Raw genomic sequence first — 21,587 nt, forward strand, 5'->3', positions numbered from 1 at the left:
AACACATTGGGAAATGATGTTACTAAATATAATATCACTGTAGAATATGTCTCACATAGTTTTCTTTAAATTTTATAGTGAAATGTAATATACATACAGAAAAATATGCATGTAAAGATATAGAACTTGAATATTTCTACTTCTCAAAGTGATTTTTAGCTTTTATTAAAATTAGAGGTAACTGTGCTTAAAGGTAGGCAGAAATTTTTGATACCAGGAGACTGAAAGAGGATTCAAATGTGTTTATTTTGCTTTGAATTGTTTTGTATTTGTTTGTTACTCTGCACAATTATTTTTTACTCAAATAGCAATAAGTAATATTAGATTTTACCTCACTGATATAACACCTCTGTTTCTCAGATTTTCCTTCTCCTTTTCCTCCACTTCCTTTTCCTTTAGTCTACATGTTTAATCTTCCACCTTTAAAAGAGAGAACGTAGACTGAGGTTAAGGTACAAATTAAATACGGAGAGTCAGTAGGTAAAACATTACAAGGAGGACAAATTTGGGTTTGAAAATTTGAATTTCTTAGTCCAGCCTATGTTTTCAATGACAATCACATTGATCATGGAGTGTGCATATGTATTTGCATGTGTGTGTTTGTGTGTATGTGCACGTGTGTGCACACGTGCATGTGTGTCTTTCCATTATGAAAGGAAATACTGATTCTGCCCTCTCTACTCACATCAGTGTAGAACACGAGTTTGTAAAACCAAATCCTCTGTGTAAGGAGTAGGAAGAGGTATGTTTAAGACCACAGATAATATTCATTAGTATATACGTGCATCCATAAACATAATTAATACCATTTGTCAGAGAACGCTCAAAAGCAGACTAAAAGAGCAAAGCATTGTGACATGAACTCATAGGACTCACGTCATTTTTTACATCCTTTACATGGAGTCTGTATATTATTAGAAGAGTTTTTCCCACTGTAAATTTTAAATCAATTCAAATTAGGGTAAAGATTTTGGAAACTTCTGCAGTATATGTTTATCTAATTCAAAAGATATTATTTGCAGTTCAGTTTTCTTGGTTTTCAAAAACTGTGAGGGAAATGACTACTATTTAAGATGCTTGTGTTTTTTTCTATATATGATTTTATGATAGTGATTTGTTTTCTGAGATGCAGATGAAAATATACAAAATATGCATGGCTTAAATGCCTAAATTGTTGTGGAGATAAGCCTAATATTTGTTATGTTTAATAATGTTTTCTCCATGATTATTATTAAAACAGATAAATTAAAAACTACTAAAATTTCATCCAGGCAAGAGAGTAAAAAACAGAAGGCTGAACTATTCTAAAAAACAAAGGCAAAATGAAAGGTACTAGTCAATATCTGGGAAATACGAGCAAATTATTTTCCTAAACTTTCCAAGGGATTGAGAAAAATAAAGATCCATTTCCTTCAATAATGGAAATAAAGACCTGATTCCTTCAATAATGCTTATCTGGATTTTAAAAATATAAACTTGATAAGAGGTATATTAAGGTTAGATAAATGTGCTCAGACAAACTTCATGTGCAACATAGAATACAGGAAGTGTTTACTACTACCTGCTTGATCAAGTTTTATAAATGTGAACATCAGCAAATAGTGGAGGAGGCTTCTATTCCAATAGATAATTGGATCAATATTGCCTTCCAAAAATATGATGAAATTTAATGTTCATGATCTCAAATATTCTCAAATATAAACATATTCTACTGTACTTATTTCAAGTATTTTATTTAAAATTCATGAATATGTTTTATTTTTGAAATTCCTATGTATTGGCTTTGATCTGACTTGTAGTAATGCCCCTAAAGTCAGGATTATCATTGTGTTATAAATAATGTATATTTCCAATTTCTCTTTCGTCAGAAAATTAAACCAAATAGGGACTAAATAGACTAAGATGAAAGACACATTGTGTTTTGGCTCCTTCTATCTGAATTATTCTGAGTCACTGCCATAGGTTGAATGTGTGCCCCCAAGTGCATGTGTTGGAAATGTAATCCCCAAAGCAATAATATTGAGAAGTGAGGCCTATGAGAGATGACTGTGTCATAAGGGATCTGCTTTCATGAATGGATTAATGTATCTCAGGAGGGAGTTCATTATTGTGAGAGTGGGTTTGCCTAAAAGCAATTCTGTATTCTCCTTCTCTCACGTGCTCTCTCAGCATGTGATGCCTTCCATCATGTGATGACACAGCAGAAAGCCCTCACCACACGTAGCCCCTAGATCTTGGACTTCTTAGACTCAGAGCTACAAGAAATAAATCTATGTTCTATAAATGACCCAGTTTTAGGTATTGTGTTACAGCAGCACAAAACAAAGTAAGACAACCCTTAGTATGTGTTTGCTGAATATATACATTGTCTGTCTTATGGGGAGCAAAAATGACCCTAACCACCAAGTTTCTGATATATGTGTGTTCTGCCTTCAAAATGTTTTGTTAATTTTTTTTATTTTCTTGTTTAAAATGACAAACTCTTTTAAAACATGTTTGTAATTACTACCGTTTGTTTATTGACTTCCTTTATATAATAGCAGTAATGTTTCTCTTGGTTTACCTGGTATCACATGTGGCTGACAAGAAGTTTACCAAATATATGTTGAATCAATGGATAGACAAATAAAACTGATCTGAAAACATGCAATAGTAAGTTCTAATGATGAGAGATACAACTGTTAGAACTAAGGATTGATATCAAAATAATAATTAGAATAGGATTGCTGGCTAAATTTAGTGTCCTTTAAGTCTTTTCTAACACATGAATGACTTTCAAAGTTAGGAACACATACATACAATACACACGCACATACAAAATTGTCAATGTAGCACTTTTATTCCTATTTTGATGAATGATAAATCTAGGGAATCAGCTAATTGAAAGAATATGGAAGATAAAAAAGGATAAATTGGGAAGCTATGAATAATGTAAATACAAAGCCTGGCCCAAAACATCTAGAGAATGAATAATATCTTTAAGATCAAAAGACTCAAAAGTAACATTTAAAGAAAACAAAACGGTTGAACACAGAGTCAAATGTAAGATTTCAGAGTTTCAATGTTTATAAATGTAGAAGCTGCTTCATCGTCAAAGGAAACAAAAATCCTAAGAATGTTACTTGATGTGAAATGGGGTTTGACACCCTCTTTTAATCACTGTTTGGTTTCCCTCTTTGCCAACATCAGCAAAGCAAAGGAAGAAACTTGTGTCCCATCAAAGAATTCTAGATCTCCTTCAGGCGTGAAGAAACTCAGTGCAGTGTAAATCATACTTTTATCTCATATCTCATTTAAATCTTCACATTTCTTCCTCTGCTCTAGACTGGCCCAGGCTCCTGAATTTGTGGTGAGAATAAATATCAAATGACCTGTCCTTTTGTCCTGTTCATTCATTCCTTTCCCCCTACTGTTCTAGTTTCTTCTGGGTCCTCCAAGAACAGGATAGAACAGATAGGGAAAAGGAAAAAATGAGGTCCCACTTGACATGTGGTTCTGTACTCTTGAATGGTGTTCTCCACATGACACTCCCATCCAAAATGCTGTCACTTTCTCTCATAGGTTGTTTGTTGGTTCCTCAGACTCTTGGCAAGGGATAGTAAGTGAATAATCGCACCATTTCCCAAAGTGGGAAAAATATTTTCTGGATATCCTCTTGTGATACTTCTTCAGTTCTGCCTCTAATAGCACAAATCACAGAAGCATTTTCTTCATGGTTTCTTCACCGCATTAGGCAGCCCATTTGTTGGTTCCTGCCAAGATGCCTTAGCCTGGCTTCCTTCTCTGGTGTCCGCTAAGTCCATTGCAAAATTGATGAAATTCTGAAAGAGAGGTAAGGCTCTTTCCTGATTTCTCTTTTAACCTAGTATCCTCAGCAGCTCTAGACAGCTTCTCATCTTTAGGACTTTTCTTACTGAGAGTCACTCATAGTAGCTTCCAAAGCCTAGGGTGCATGAATAACAGTCTTAAAACACTCTCAGCTACTCAACAAGGGTAGTAAATTATTATGGTATACAGGTTTCTACAGCTCAACATCCATGCAGAGACAAGAATCCAGTCCCATTTGCTAGACAAATCCAGTCTTTTTTAGTTAAGCAAACTCTTGGACTCATCTTCTTTTTGAGTTAAACTCTTGAAGCGAACCATCACTATATTTCTACCATGGAGAGAAGACATTTTATGCTAGAACTCTGTAAAAAAGAATTGACCTGCTGGTGATTCTTTAAAATATTCCCATACTTAAAAAAAGTTTTTAATTGACACATGATAATTGTATATATTTATGGGGTAGAGTGTGATGTTTTGATACATGTATACATTGTATAAAAATCAGATCAAATTATTTAGCATATCCATTACATCATATAATTACCATATTTTTGTAATGAGAACATTAAAAAATATATTTTCTAGCTATTTAAAAATATACAACATTGCTAACCATAGTCAACCTAACTATAAAATAAAACACCAGAATTACTATCTAACAATTACTTTGTATACATTGACCAATCTCCCTATCCTTCCTATTACCCTCCCAAGACTCTAGTAATTATTATATGATTGTCCACTTCTATGAGATACACATCTTCAGATTCCACATATGAATGAGATCATGCAGTATTTTTCTGTGCCTGGCTTATTTCACTTAATATAATGATCTCAGGTTTCATCCATGTTGCTGCAAATGACAACATTTTCTCCTTTTTTATGGATAAAAGTATTTTGTTATATGTGGAAATGTGGTATATATAACCACCTTTTCTATAACATTCATATATTGATGGACACTTAGGTTGATTCCATATCTTGCTTATTGTAAATAGTGCTGCAATAGAAATGGGAGTGCAGAGATCTCTTTGACATACTGATTCTCTTTCCTTGGGTGACAACCCAAAAGATTGTGAATAGCAAAAGCAATCTTGAGCAAAATAAACAAAGCTGGAGGCATCACACTACCTGACTTCAAAGAATACTACAAAGCTACAGTAATCAAAATAGGATGGTACTGGCATAAAAATAGACACATAGACCAATGCAATAGGATAGAGAACACAGAAATACATCTGAGGTAGGAGGCAGGACTCCACTCAAAGGTAGGGTTCTGACATTGGATCAAACTGAGGACTAGCTGTAACAGGTCCAGAGCAGAACCACCTCCCCATAAGGCATGCCCAACAGTGTGCCATATCAATTTGCCATTGTCATGCCAATATCCAGAAGTCCCCATCCCTTTCCATGGCAATGACCCAACAACCTGAAAATTACTACCTTTTTTCCTAGACATTTCTGCACAAACCACCCTTTAATTTTTATGTAATTAAAAGTGGGTATAAACATCACCGCAGAACTGCCTCTGAAGTGCTACTGTGGGCACACAGCCTACGGGGTAGCCGTGCTCCACAAGGAGCAGTAACTCTGCTTACAGTGACGCTTCAGTGAAAGTTGCTGTTTAACACCGCCACCAGCTCGCCCTTGAATTCTTTCCTGGGAGAAGGCAAGAAATCTGAACTAAGTCCCAGTTTGGGGGCTTGCTTGCCCTGAATCATATCCACAACTAACTGACTTTCAACAGAGGTGCCAACAATGTACTATAGAGAAAAGATGATCTCTTCAATAAATGGTATTGGGAAAATGTAATATCCACATGTGGAAGAATGAAGTTAGACTCCTATTTCTCACCATATACAAAAATCAACTCAAAATAAATTCAATATTTAAATGTAAGACCTGAATGAGAAAAAAAAAAAAAAAAAAAAACTACTAGAAGAAAACATAGGGGAAATAATACGTAACATGGAGAAGGATGTTTTGAATTAGACCTCAAAAGCATGAGCAACAAAAGCAAAATACAGAAAAAATTAAATTACATCCAACTAAAAAGCTTCTGCACAGGAAAGGAAATAATAAACACAGTGAAAAGACAGCTTACAGAATGGGAGAAAATATTTGCAAAGTATGCATCTGTCCAACAAGAACGTTAATAGTCTCCTTACTTTTGAATTGCTTTTTATTTTCATCTTCTTTTTCTCCTAACCAGAAAGTGGGTGATGGGCTAAGAATCAGATAACTATCCAATAGATCCTATGCATCACTAAACAATCTCATGAAAATTTGAATATGAATGGGTACTTACCACTCATTGTCTTCAGCTTTAGGGCCTCAGAAAAAAAAACGTGTGACAACAGAGGTCCTCTATGCCATTCTGTTTCTATTAAATGATACAAAAATATTTATAATAGATATGGATAGTCTTCAAACCCACCCTTCTGTTCTTTAGATTTACTTGATATACTATTTTTTAAAAATTCCATTTTTACTTATTTCTATTTCCACTGTAACTTAAAATTTAAAAATATCTATTGCTTCTCACTATAAAAAAGCAGGATTTTTAAGATGTAGCATGCCTTCTTTATTTCTACTTCATTAGCTAGGTACATTTTCATTGTGAAATGACTATTATTTAACTCATATATTGATGTTTTCAGTAAACATTTTTAATTTTAAGAGCTTTTTCTTGCCCTCTGATTAAATTATTCTTTTTCTTGTTAATCTCCCGATTTTTTGAAAGCAATATCTTGTAAAATTTAATTTGGTTTTCTACAGGTTATTTTTAATAAATGATCTTTATTTTCTCTTAGATGTTATTTTCTTTGCTAATGTATTAAATAATGACAGACTATGCTGAGTATTGTGGCTAAATCTTACAGATTTCCTTTTCTTTTGTGTATTTTTGTCTTTCCCCACCATACATCTCTTACTGAAGAGAAGGCTAGCTAGGGCTGTCTTGCATATTGGTAAGATCATTTAATCTCAGCTCTTTTTCAAGTGTTTTGATGGGAAGATAGTCTTCGTTTGCTGGAGTACCTACTTTTTATCAGAAACACCAGTTCTCTTTTGGCAGTGCTTTCAAATTATTAATACCTTCGGGGTTTTGACTGGGTTAAATGCAAATGCCAGGCTGCCTTTCACTCTGCATTGAAGTGTTGAGGAGGGGAGTGGGCAAAGAAGAGAACAAACACGTAACTACTGAGTTTACATGAGCTCTTAGTCAGATTGGCTCCCACCTCAATCACAGCACCTTCGTGTGAATGAAATCACCTTTCATGTCTTTTTCCATTAAGCAAAAATCCTTCATATGTGTCTTTCGTAAATTTTGGGAATCACTAATCTATCGTTATGCCTCTTACTCATTTTTCTGTTACAGTAAGTTTATCATCATTTTTAATTCCATGCTGTCAAATCAGTTGATTCTTGGGATGAAGAATAATAAAGCATGGGTGCTCAGGTCACTCTCATGGTGCTCATTCTTCCTTGCCTCGATGTCCTAGAGATATAAGAAAGGGGTCAGCTTTCTTTCTGCTCAAACCACTTTCAGATCCATAAACTTACACCCTTCGGTAACATTAAAGAAATGTTGCTCATCTGAAATCAGCCAAGCTTATTTTCTGATCATAATCTTTTATCCTTCCGTTTAGCTTCTATATTGTATCAAATACACTGTTTACTTTTTACAGAATTATGATTTACTTTTTACAGAATTATGACTGCTTTGAGTCTTGCTTACTTATACATTTACTCATATCTTCCCTTCCATCCGTATCTAATTTCAACTTCAGGGTTATTTCACTTGATCCACTTTTATGTCAGCATTGGAATCTCCCCTGCTCTCTTGTCTTTGCCTGGGAAAGCACCAATTCAAAACAAGCCAGTGATTTCCTTTTCTGTGCTGACAGAGAGGCTGATGATTCTCAGCACACACCATTAATATAAAGATATCTCCACAAATCCGTAGCCTCACATCAGAGCCAGTCACTCCATGATAAGGAACTAAAATTTTTATTATTTCAATTTAACTGTCTCATTTCTACATAGTAGTCATGTCTGTATTTTCTACTCTTCTCAGATATACTAAGCCACTCTGTTTTCCTTCACCCAGCAGATAACTTCATCTCCTAAATAATCACAAAATGGAATTCTTCACTTTATTACAACCGAACATCATAAACTATATGTCGGCATCCTTTTTACCAGTAATTAAAATAAAGATGCATGTAAAGAGTAATTGCTGAATTGTGGTAATTAACATCTCTTGATTCTTAGTCACTGAAAACAATAAAGTGGGTTAAGTTTCTATATCCTTCATGTCTTTTTTTTTCTTTTCCTAGACACAATTCTGAAGCATGATTATTTATTTGCTACTTTAGGCCTGTAGCTTAGTAGCAGATACCTTGTAAGCATCTGAAACAATAAACTTTGGGGAAAAAAAAGTGGAATTTATTTAACATTTCGTCCAACCGAAAAAAATTAACAGGATGTGTTTTTATTTTTTTTTAATTCAACACCTTTTATCACCTCATGATTTGCCAGTTAGTTTTTTTTTTTTTTTTTTTTTTTTTTTTTTTTTTTTTTGAGGCGGAGTCTCGCTCTGTCGCCCGGACTGGAGTGCAGTGGCCGGATCTCAGCTCACTGCAAGCTCCACCTCCTGGTTTACGCCATTCTCCTGCTCAGCCTCCCGAGTAGCTGGGACTACAGGCGCCCGCCACCTCGCCCGGCTAGTTTTTGTATTTTAGTAGAGACGGGGTTTCACCGTGTTAGCCAGGATGGTCTCGATCTCCTGACCTCGTGATCCGCCCGTCTCGGCCTCCCAAAGTGCTGGGATTACAGGCTTGAGCCACCGCGCCCGGCCGCCAGTTAGTTTTTAGAGTGCATTTTTTAAAACAGAATTTCTGGTCCATCTACTTAATTTCATTTCTGTTAACAAATAGTTTGCCTTAGCTTGTCTTTCTGTAATTCATGGGAAGTAATTAATGTGTACTAACATTATAGCGTTCAGTTATTTCTTCTAGAGCTACTCACATAGCAGACACTTCATCTTTTACATTATTTTTTTTTTGATCTTTTTCAGGTACTACCACCTGACTTCCAAGCCAATGCTACATACATTAATGTTTTGTTATGAATGGGCTCACTGCCCAGTAGTAAATTGTCAAATAATTATTTTAATATGTGCTGTAGTAACAAATAAACTTTTAAATTTCAGGTGTTTTAAAATATAAAAGTATATTGTTGACTGATCCAGTAGTCCAATATGAATATTCCTGCTCTTTGGCAGGGAGGCTCTGCCCGGTCATTTGGACTCTGGAGGTGCTGCAGTCTCCATGTGTATTTTCTTGGGTTACCTTGGAATGTGTTACCTAGACTTTTCAAAATAAATATATGAGGAAATTTTTATGTGTCAGCCTTGTAAGTTGCCCACATAGATTGAATTCACAATCTGTTGATTTAAAAAGCAATCATATGTCCACATGGAACTTGGCAAAGAAAAATAACTCCGACTAGAAATCTTCTTTCCAGGAACCTTTCTCCACTATATAAGAGGGAGCACATAGTTCATAGAACAGCTAACTTTTTGCTGGAATATACAATGAATTAGTTTTAATAATTATTCCTTTGGAAAATTGAAGCACAATACTAAGCTTACCTAAACAAGATAGTTTGGTGGGTGAATAGTTGCTAATCAAATAATCAATAATTTTGAGAGTAAAAGGATAGTATTTGCTGGTAGTGTTTTACAGTGAAGTTGAAATATAACATCAGATGGAGCTGGCTGAACTGCTTTCACATTACAATGACGGAGTCGAGTAATTGTGACCGACTCTGTGTCCTACAAAGCTGAAAATACTTAATATGTTTTTTTTATTTTTATTTTTTTTCACAGAGACAGTTTTTGAAATCTGTTCCAGAAGATTTGAGGATAGCAATTAAATAAGAATAAACAATACTTGTTGAATACTTTCTCTTCAGTGTTAGATGAAGTAAGTGAAGTTTTCCATGACTAAATAAATAGAATTAAGATGTAAACCTAGGCAACTGACATTAGAGCCTACATGATTAACTACATTCTAACTCACAGCTATTGACTGATTTCAAAGAATTTTTATTTTGTTAATTTCCCCATCAGAGCTGTTTATTTGAAGGAAACAAAAGTTACTTTTGTTTGTTTGTTTTTTTGTTTCTTAGTTTCATCCTGTTTTAATTCCTAAGATACGTTGGTATTGTAGATGTAGCCATTATTATCATTATTATTATTTATTTAGAATAGCTTAAATGTTCACTTTAATAATCAGTGACTTTTTCCAAGTCCACAGTGAAAATGCTTCACCATTTTTATAAGTGAAGTTAATGATCTTTCTTTCAGCTGCTTTTCTTTAATATATACATTTTGACTGGCTTTTTATAGTTTATAGACTATGAGGTATTTATTTCCACCCTATTGATGAAGAACTTAATGATGATGTTACTGCCATTATACAAGAGCAAACTATCCAGTAACTTTATTGCTGATATCATTTCATAGTAATTTATCCATACTGGTGTGATTATTTCAGCCATAGAAACATGCTATCCATAGATATTTTCTGATAATATGTTTTTAAATAATAAAACTGCTAATAAAATTAAGCTCCATGAGCTCTTATATTCTGTTTATGTCATTTATCTCTGAAATATTTAGTGCAGCTTAAAACAGAGATTTTGCAAATGTTTCAGATCTTACATAAAAGCTCAATAAAGTCAAAATGCTATCTATGCTAATTAGCAAGCAATTCGTTCACTGAGTTAGAATGCAAGTTCAAGGAGAGAAAGTTGCTCAAAGTAACTCTTCTTTGTTTTATAAATTTCAGCCCCAGTTTTTGATCTATTGTTATCCCAAATACTTGTGCTAAAGACTGGTACCATTGTAGGTTGTTTATACTCATTGTACAACTTCAGAATTCATCTGTGTTACATTAGATTATTGTATCCCCTCTCTAGTCATGGTTATAACACTAGTATACACACACGGCGTTTGCCTTGTGAATTTGCAATGTCTCCTACTAGAACAAGTAGGGTAAACATACTTCATTAAATTTTGGGCTGTGATTTGTTTTCTGTAATGGAGAGTGAGCAGAAGCAAAGCACACAGAAGCTTGCTTTCAGTGTGCGTGAATAATTTGGCTTGGCTTTTCAGTGCTTCTGGTCTCTGCCTGAAGGAAAAGCATGCTGTGGGTAGACATTGCACCTTCACTTTGGATCATAGAATGAGGCTACTTGGAAAAACCTAAGCCAGTGTTTCTCTACCTTGTTTTACAGTATTTACTCCCCTCAACGAAGACATTTTGGACATCTTTTTTTTTTTTTTTTAATTCTGAATTACCTTCCCACTGCCCCCACACCATAAAATTTTGTTTTAATAGATATACCATGTCTTTGTTTCTATATCATGTTTTTTTGGAAGACCAAAAATTATTATAATATCTAATACTACACACACAAACCAAGAACCAATTTTTATCCTCTTGGGATCAATATTGTCTGCATTGACAGGGCACAACTTAAACCCAACCTTAAACCTGCTGTGTCTACCCAAGACTGATACGATCAACTGACCACAGCTGGTGTTTAGCCCCAGGATTGTGAAATAATGCTTTATTATAGGTCACTGAGATTTTAAAATTGTTTATTCATCTGCAGTTGGCCAGAAAAGAAAAAAAAAAAAACTCCAACTAATATCTCAGCGTTTATTATACTAATATTCACTTATTCTCAAGTATTTATTGAGGACCACAGTGGATACTGTAATTTTTATCCCTAAAGTGTACAAAAGACAACCAATGCCAGGATAGTCATCTAATGAATAAAGAAGGTGTTGGAGAATCACACTGACTTTGGCATCAAGTGGAACATTTCACCTAACTAACTAAACTGTACACCTTCTCATGTTAAATGAGCACTTGCATCCTTGTGCACCTCACATCTACTAACCTACAGGAAGCTACAGGATGGTCTTTCTCACACCTATCCCTCCCATCTTGTTTCTCAAAGCCACATGACATATAATCTCTGCTCCACTAACATCAGATTTCTTACATTGTTGACTATATCATGTTAAACTGACTGTGTCTTTAGTTTCCTCTGCCTCATATTTGAACTAATTTATTTAACTTGTCTAACTCCTATTAATCCTCTGAAAATCTAATTAGACAACTTGAAGCTTGGTTATGATCTTCACCTCTATCCACTAGTAATAGTTTGCATGTAATTTTATGATTGAAATGAAAATGTCAAACTGCTTAGTTTTGATTTGTCTGCCACTTTCTCTCAACTATGATTACCTTAAGTGTAAATATCTTTTCTAATTCGTTTTTGCATCTCTAGTGTACACTCTACTCCCTTGGAATAGGCATTTCCTACTTATCTTGTTAAATGAATGAGTGGATGAGACATTGTTAAAATAACTTAATATATCTTTCTCATGATATTATACTTTTAAAATCCTACCCCATCTACTTTAAAGTCCACCTACTTTAAGTGGCTTTGCAGTTTCTCCCTGTTGGAATCAACCTCTCCTTAACTGTAATCTGAGAGCAAATTTGGGCTCTATATTAGTACTTTTTACAGGCTGACCCTATACTAAACTTACTATAGTATAATTTGTAAAAACATACATATATCTACATGACTACATTATAATTTTATAATATATATATATTTTTCTTATTCACAATGGAAATTAAAAACATTACTGTCCACTGCTCCGCAGTGCTTGACATAGAGCTTTTTAAATTGTACATAATCAACAAAGTTCGACTACATAAATATATGATTTCCATGTGGAAATAATTTATGTGTTGTTTGTATTTTACATTTTTTATAAAATTATTTTTGACTAACTCTATTAAAGTTTAAAAGACTGTATTATGACTTTGGAAAAAGTTCTGATTTATTTACCATTTGTAATTTGAATCCTGCCATGTCATTGAAAATACCATTCCTTTTATACATGAAGTTGAAGTTTTGTCATTGCCTATTTTCATGGTGGAAACTAGAGAACCAAACAGATCCTTTTATTATTTCAAATGTGCTGGTTACGTGAATTGCTCTCAATATTTTTAATCATAATAAATTTGTCAAGTTGTATTCCACATACGGATAATAAGAAATTTCTCCTGGTGAACTAGAATCATCCCAAACTTGCTTAGATAGCCTGATGCATTAAAGGCTTTTTCTGTTGTGTAGAGTTTTTTCTTTTGTCTTTGGTCTGTAAGTCAATTTGTTCATACATTACTTACATTTGGTATTTTGAAAACAAGTGAATTTCTCACAGTAGGAAGCTGAGTTTTCCTGCAGTAAAGGATCTATTCTATAACATTAGCTTTGTGAAATTTTTTTTCTATAAGCTCAAACCATTAAATGAATAAAACATGAAGCTCATAAAGAATGGTGCATTGTCTTTTAGATAGGGTCTTCAAAACTGTTGTTTAGAAGACATTGCCATTTTTTCTAACCTTTTTGGAAAACTTACTTCTGTAAATCTGTCTTCTCTATATCCCCTTTCACTTCATTTCATTTCATTTCATTTCATTTCATTTCATTTCATTTCGACCATTGGTTCATTTAATTACATTTTATTGTTATTCCATGAATCATAAATATAGTTATTGCTTTATATTAAAACTATAGAGGAAAGAAGAATCTTACTTATATTTATTAGTATTCCATTTACCCTAGTAGTCACAGAAAAAGATGCTTTCTTAGGGATTAACTGAGAACGGTTTTTTGACCTATATGATACACTCAGTGACAAATCTCTGTCTCTTTGTTAGTAACTATTCACACTTACCTTTTAAAAGTATTTTAAAAACCATATTTTTGACATATTATTACAATGAGAACCCATCATTCCAGATACCGATTACACTCTAGAAGGAGATAAAAGACCCTCATTTTAATGTGTGTTTCTGCACAAAGTCTCTCTGGGCTCATCAACTCTGGCAGTTTTACTAGGCTCTATTAACCATTAGTTAAATTAGCCATAACTTTTTAACATTATTGGCTAATTACTTTGTGATCCCGGAGTAACTCTAGAGTATACTAAAACTTCTTACGGATACAATATGTTTTACCCCTCAGTGTGATGTCATACTATTTAAATCCTGATCAGTGACTGGCTTTCAGGATGACATAGAACTTCCCTTTGGGATCATATAATAATAACTAGAGAAGCTGGTAACAAATTGTTTGGTTTATTATAACTGCAAACATTATTCTTAAGAGTGACATCCTAAAAAACATTATTTTAAAAACATCTTATGTTTACCTGCAGTAAAACAGCTGTTAATGAGAGATAATTTTCGTGAATTACTGTTGCTATTGACTTTATTTCCTACATTTTGAAATTTGCCTATCCATTGGAACTCTACATAAGATAAATAAATGGACCAGAAATTATACTCTTGAGAGTTCATAAAGAAAAATTGCACCAATATTTTAAAGAACGTTTATTTGTTAATTCACTCATTTTTTTCTATAAATAATTATTAAAGGCACATTATACTATAGACACTAGTTTGAATCCTTTAGTTATATTAATTGTTCCTTTAGGCATATGACATAAATATAACTTTATATTTTAAACTCTTTGGGAAAAATGAATGTTTCCAACTATGTATCTACTAGATAAATTAGAATGCTTAATGTTGAAGTGAAAAAAAACTATTTATAATCTTAAATGTAGTCTTCTTCTCAATAATTTACCAGCCAAACTAGTTTATTTGTTATTTTACTTATATATTTGACAAATATTTATTATTTATTACATACCAGAGAAAATTCTAAAAGGTGAAAATAAATAGTAGTGACTAAACGAAGTTATTGGTCTCACAGAACAGTGGGAAAAAAACAATAAATACACACATAAATCAATTTCTATTTAGATATCGACTGGTGCTATAAAGAAAAATAAAGGAGGGTAAGTAAAACTGTGACTGCTAGTGGAGTGAGTGGGAGAGGTACTTTTTGAGAGATAGTCAGGGAAAGATTTACTCTTAGGTTACTTTTCAGCAGAGACCTGCTCAGGCATCTGAGAAAGAAAACCTTGTGGATAAAACAGGAAATAGATTTCAAAACAAGTGCAAATGCCCTGAGGCCTGAATTTCTCAATTAAAAAAAAATCAAGGATGTTGGTTGAGCACAGTGATCAAACGAGTGAGGAGAAATGAATTAAAAGGTTGGTAAGAGATGCTGGGGAAAGGCAAGTGGAGTGAGGCAGCAACTGCAGGTGCAATGAGACTCCATTTTCTTTTTATAAGTGAAAAGTAAAGACACAAAATTATTTTTAATATTATTATTTTGAAATAAATTTAGATTTACAAAATAATTGTAAAGATAGAACGTTTCCACATACCCTTTTTTAATGTTAAATAGCCATAGTACATTTGTCAAAATTAAGAAATTATTATTAGCATAATACTACTAACTAAGATACAGATTTTATTCCAATTTGTCCATCTTTAAATGAATATGTATTTTCTGTTTCAGGAAGCAATCCATTATATCATCTTGCATTCAGTTGTTGTGTGTCTTTAGTCATCTCCAAGCTGTAATAATTTGTCTGGTTTTAATTTTCTTTTATGACTGTGGTACATTTGGTAAGTACTGGTAAGATAATTTGTAGAATGTCACTCAATTTTGGTTTGACTGGTGTTTTCTCATTATTAGATCAAGGTTATGAATTTTGGGGAAAAATAAGAGAGCTGATGTGCCCTTCTCATAGCATCATATCCAGGGACAGAAATGTCAACATGAGTTATTACTGGTATAATGTTCACTTTGATGTTTCAAAGAGGAATGATATTATTTGACCTATGCTTAAAAATAATCTGATGGTTGCTGATTCGAGAGCAGATTTTAAAAGAATAAGAGTAGATCAGAGAGACTAATTTAAGGGCTCTTTAGTAACTCAGATGATAAATTATTATAGTTTGTACAAGCATATTAGTAATGAAAGTGACAAGAAGTGGTTATATAGATTCCAGAATTAATTCTTTAGGAATTCTTAAAGGGATATCATTTTTATTTGGGTTAGAAATATGTTTGTAGGAGTCACATACATATAAATGCTACTTAAAGGAATAGACCTACATAAAGTCACTTACAGAGTAAATAAACAGGTCCAAGGACCAATATTCAAAAACACTCCACAGATCTGTTTCTTTGTTAGCAAACAAAATGTCATGAAATGTTTTCATGATACTAATATTAATGTTTACTTATGTAGCAACTATTTGTGGACTGCCTACTGCGTACCTACTGATGGTGAAAGAAATCCGAAAATGTCTCTGTTCTCATGGGACCCACATTCTGGTGGTAGAAAACACAAAAGACAATGAGTAACATATTAACAGAGAACCAAAAATTACCATGTTGTCCATAAAGGTCTGAGAGGGTGATGTTAAGCTGAGAACTCAATGCCCAGGACCATTTGTGAGAAAATCTGAGTGATGTAAACTATCATAAAGACCTTTACAATAGACATAATTTTTGGTCCCAGCAAATAAGCTTCTAGGAATTTATTCTGTGGATATGCTCAGGGCAAGGATCTTCTATACAGCATTTATTTTATTGAAGAGAAAAAAACTAGAAACAACTTATTAATATGTAACTGGCTAAATAATTATGAACCACATTATAATGGAATACATGTTACCCATTAAATAGAATACAGTATATGTGTATATATAGTAATATAAAAATACCCTTGGGGTATAAAAAAATTAGTTTGACATTATATATGTTATAATTTCATCAACATTCCTGTTGAAAGAATAAAGACTTCTATATCCATACATTTCTCAAAGCAGCAAGGAAAATTATGAATAATGATTATTTATGGAGAACAGAGGCCTACCTTTCACCTTTTCACCTTTTTTTTTTTTTTTTTTCTGGAGACTGCGTCTGTCACCCAGACTGGAGTGCAGTAGTGTCATTATAGCTCATAGCAGCATTAATTTCCAGGGCTCAAGCAATCCTCACACATCTGCCTCCCAAGTAGCTGGGGCCACAGGGGCATACTACCATGCAAGGCTAACTTTTTAAAAAATCTTCTTGAATATAATTCAAAACTTATTATTTTTAAAATTTTATACGTTACATAATAATTGTACATAATTCTAGGGTACAACATGATGCTTTAATACATGTATAGATTGTGCAATGATCAAATCAGAGTATTAGCATGTCCAGCATCTTAGACATTTGGCATTTCTTTGTGTTGAGAACATTCAAAACCTTCTAGCCATTTTGAAATATACAATATTGTTAACTTCAGTCATCCTACTATGCAGTAGAACACCAGAACTTATTCTTTCTACCTAACTGTAGCTTTTTGCCCATTGATCAACCCTTTAAATAAGAAGTATTATTAAAACACACAATGTGGGCTCCTTCAACTAAGCACTGATTTCTTCTTTATATATTCTGTTCCTTTCTAAGCACTTATTTTTCTTTTTAGCTCAAATTCACAGGCCCAGTCTCCAAAGTAGCCTGTGGAAAGCCTCCTATCTTCACATCCTTCTGTCCAACCTGATCAAAATCTTTTTATGTTTCTATCTAGATCTAGTTTACATCATATCAATAATGCTAGGGAGAAGCAGTTTGTAACTGGTTAATGAGTAATGGGATGGGCTGAGAAGAGTAGTCCAGGGTGTGGGAGGGAGCAACTTTGGCTAGCCATACATATTGAAAATAAAAGCCAGAAGGGTGAGCAGTAATTAGTAACTTGGAAAAACTGGGAGGATTTGACAGTAAGTGTTAAGAAGAGATTCAGACCAAACGGGGACATGGGTTACAGAAGAAAAAAAAAAAAAAAAAAAAAAAAAGAGTATGTTATTGAAAAAAAAAAAAAAGTCTAAATTTCAAAGTGTTGAAGGTAGAAGGCTATCAGGGAACATTGCAATTCAATATTCCATGTGTAATCAAAGTTCAAATGTGTGATTGCCAAAGTGGAATGGAGGTGGTTTTCTCTGTAATTCCTCATGAAGGAATTTACTGTGTATATTTGTATGTTATAGGTAAAATCCTCATTTCTCAGTGAAACAAAGTGGATCCTGTCATTAGAAACTTAGTGAGGGCAGTGGGGCCAGAGAAAATTTCTCTCCTGTGGTAATAAGCTGTACAGGTCAGTTCTGCCAGCTGTAACAGCTAAATGCACTCTGCAGTTTCCTCAAGATACCCTGCTGATTGATGCATATTGCAATCTCTCAATCCATATGTCGGTCCAGGGTCTGACAGTATACCTAAAGAACGTGAGCTGATGCTTTTAGCTGGGAATGTGTTTTAGGTCACTGAGATTCCTTGGATTACCTCTAGTGCAGTAGACCTGGATCTTCAAAAACCTTACGTTTTTATGTTTTACTAGCTTCATTTAAAATGCTAAAGAGTACACAAGTATTGATATATAAATAATGGAAATTTTAAACTGACTTTTAGATAGTGATTATGATTTTTATGTTAATTCTATTTTTCTAATATTCTTTGTGGTATGTGGTGCTTCACTAAAATTGTGTTTCTTTCTGCCTATGAACAACATTGAAGGATGATCAGTGCCTCCTCAGAATAAATGACTATCTGTTTGATAATATGGAGAATTAAGAGTAGCCACTTAAAGTTGCAGTTAAATATTGGGAATTGTGGTGAAAAATGCAATCATATAGCAATTCTAAGATATTCTAATAATATATACCAGAACTAATAATATATTTTATTAATGTTTTATAAGCATTAATAAAATTCTTAAAGAATTAAATAAATGTCAGTATTCAGTTACTTTTGGAGAATAAAAAAAGAATTAAAGCCTACCACTGAAGTAAGTGTAGACCACATAATCAGAACTACTGCTGAAGAGTAAAATGCTACAATGAATCAGACCAATAAAAGAACAATATTACTTTATGAAATATACATAATTTCCATAGTTAACCTAAAATAACTTAATACTCAAATAACCAACCTAGTTCATGGAAAGCTCCCTGTAAGATATAGCTCTGCGGCAGCTTTGTTATACAAATATGTATTGATGAGTTCACCACATTCAATTTTTTTTTTTTTTTTTTTGAGACAGAATCTCGCTTTATCGCCTAGGCTGGAGTGCAGTGGTGTGATCTAGGCTCAATATAAGCTCTGACTCCTGGATTCACGCCATTATCCTGCCTCAGCCTCCCCAGTAGCTGGGACTACAGGTGCCCGCCACCACGCCCGGCTAATTTTTTTGGATGTTTAGTAGAGACGGAGTTTCACTATGTTACCCAGAGTGGTCTCAATCTCCTAACCTCGTGATCTGTCCGCCTCGGCCTCCCAAAGTGCTGGGATTACAGGAGTGAGCCATTGCTCCTCTCCCGGCCTCACCACAGTCATTTTCATTTAAAAGTAAGTAGAATTGCTTAAGTCATTTTTTGTACAAAATACTGTATCTCACCTCTGAAGCCTAGGATATTTTAAAGTGGGCAATTATATTTAGGAATTTTGATTTATGAATTTTTTTATACACAGATTATAGTTTACTGTGTTATTTTTGACCTAAAACAGAACTTTACTCAATATTTCAAGAGCAAATGAAATGCTACATGAATTCACTGACTCTCCTAATCTAAGAATTTATCGAAAATGTATTACCTAATAGAGCAATACAAAAATTCATATATATCAAGATGCTGTAATTTCACAGAGGAATTAAAAATTAAATTGTTTAATCTTTCATTTTCTTGTGGTGTATATTCTTATTGGTTTATATTTTGTTATGTGTATATTAGAGCAAACAAATATAATCCAAGTGTCTGTCATTTTTTCAATAGGACAAATGTATTTATTTAGCTCTTATATTTACTTATGTTTCTTAAATAATGGCAAGATATTTGTAAAAATAAAACAAAAAGATAAGCAATCATTTATTGAGTATATTAAAAATATAAAATATATTCCAATGATTAAAATCAAATGAGTATTGAATATGATGGAACATTTTAAGACTTCATAATTCACAAAGACCAATTATCTTCTATATACAAGATGATTATATTCATATATGAAAAATACTCATGAAACATATGTTGAGAATATTTATATATTCCCAAATATAAAGAGGAATGGTGATGTCTCAGATCAGCAGCATAAGCATGACCTGACAAACTATTGTAAATACAAATTCTAGGCCTTAACCTAAGTCTACTAAATTAGAAACTCAAGAAATAGAGTACAGCAAGCTGATGCACTCTAAAATATAACAACTGTTAACACAGAAAAATAAATATTTATTACTACAGTTGTACAACTAAGGTAATTCAGAGGACAAAACCAACTGGACCAAAACAAGTAGATACTACTAGGAAACTTAGTCCTAAAATAACATACATTGTCCAGAACTGAACCAGGATTAAAGTAATTAATACAGAGATTTGACTCTAGCAATCAAATCAGTGTCAGTGTTCCATAAAGGTCTGTTTAGACTCCTTTACTATCTCCAGCTTTCAGAATGCTTCTACTTCCAACAACCAGCCCCTGTGTTTTTCTCTGAAGGAGCACTCAGGCTGCAAGGACTTGCCTGCCTCACCCTAGTTGAAGATTTTTGGGAATTTAGAGCACCTGATCTTACCTAGGTCTGGCTAAAGCGGTAACTGAGTGCTGTGCCATGTAAATACTTCAGCTGCTGCCTTTCCTATGAATCTTCTAAAAGGTGGCCCACATTATTTCCACATCTTCTCTGCATGATCAAGTCAAACTTACCTTCCAGGAGACTTTGCTTGATGCACCACCCTTCTATGTCCTTTCCTTCCCAGTCCTGCTTCTCTATTCTACTATTAATTATCCTAGAAATAATTCCTACTCTCTCCCTATCACATGAACCTTCATCTCAGTATCCACTCCTGAGGAGTCCAACTGTAAACAGCCTATATTCTTACCTGCATAAGCCAATAACATGAGATTTTTGTATCAAAGTGGTTGGAGATATCCTCACATCATTTTATCTTTTGCTGTGAAACTGTGTTTCCACCACCCTATCAGGTTCTAACTGAGGTCCAAGAGGAGTTGTTGGGCAAGTCTCAGGTAGCTGGAAAAACACTCAAGGAATCACAGATGGTTTCGACATGACTTTACTTTCTCTATGGACGTGAGCGAGAGCCATATGTACAGCTTAGGCAGGGTAATTATACCTTCTACAAACAATAGTGGCTCTGAACCAAGCATTAGCTCATATGGGTGATCACCTAATTTACCTCATGTGGTGTGGTTACATAATGTGCCCACATGTTGTGCTTACGTAATGTGCAGAGTTGTGTGCCTGTACTCCAAACCCACTGAGTCATGCTGCACCACATGCCTGCCGTGGCCTATTCCTGCCCACAGTAATTCCATTTTTCTTACACTCTAACCGCTAGGCCAAGGGAGACACAGGCCTTGGACAAGCAAGTCTGACATAGAGGCCTGATACATAGGTTTTGGGCACACAAGCCCAACACAAGGCTTGACATAAGCCTGACACATAAGCTCTGGGAACATAGGCCTGATACACAAACTTCACACACAGTCCCCAGACACACAGGTCAGACATATGTCGGCAACCACCCCATGGTGACTTTACCCCAATGTTACTTTATATATTAAGCCAGATTTCTTGTTTCCCTACCTTTACGGGTGTTGGGGCAGGCAACTAAAGCTTACTGTTTGTCCCCATACCTGGTCGAAGGAGGTCATCCTTCCTCCCATAGGTCTTG

At 34.0% G+C, this 21,587-nt stretch overlaps 1 long non-coding RNA gene across 2 annotated transcripts in view; it reads right to left on the reverse strand.

Annotated features, from left to right (window-relative positions):
- The window catches only part of LOC117087418, a 41,186-nt gene extending 20,308 nt beyond the window's left edge, over window positions 1-20,878 (reverse strand). The window contains exons 1-3 of one of the 2 annotated variants that reach the window (XR_004438806.1): window positions 20,775-20,878; window positions 6,137-6,211; window positions 332-420 (exon numbers count right to left, since the gene is read on the reverse strand). This is a non-coding gene — a long non-coding RNA (uncharacterized LOC117087418). The other variant, XR_004438805.1, reaches the window with a different exon arrangement.
- Window positions 20,879-21,587: the final 709 nt, after the last annotated feature.

Source organism: Trachypithecus francoisi, unplaced genomic scaffold, assembly GCF_009764315.1.
Source record: "Trachypithecus francoisi isolate TF-2019V2 unplaced genomic scaffold, Tfra_2.0 Lachesis_group10, whole genome shotgun sequence".
NCBI lineage: Eukaryota > Metazoa > Chordata > Mammalia > Primates > Cercopithecidae > Trachypithecus > Trachypithecus francoisi.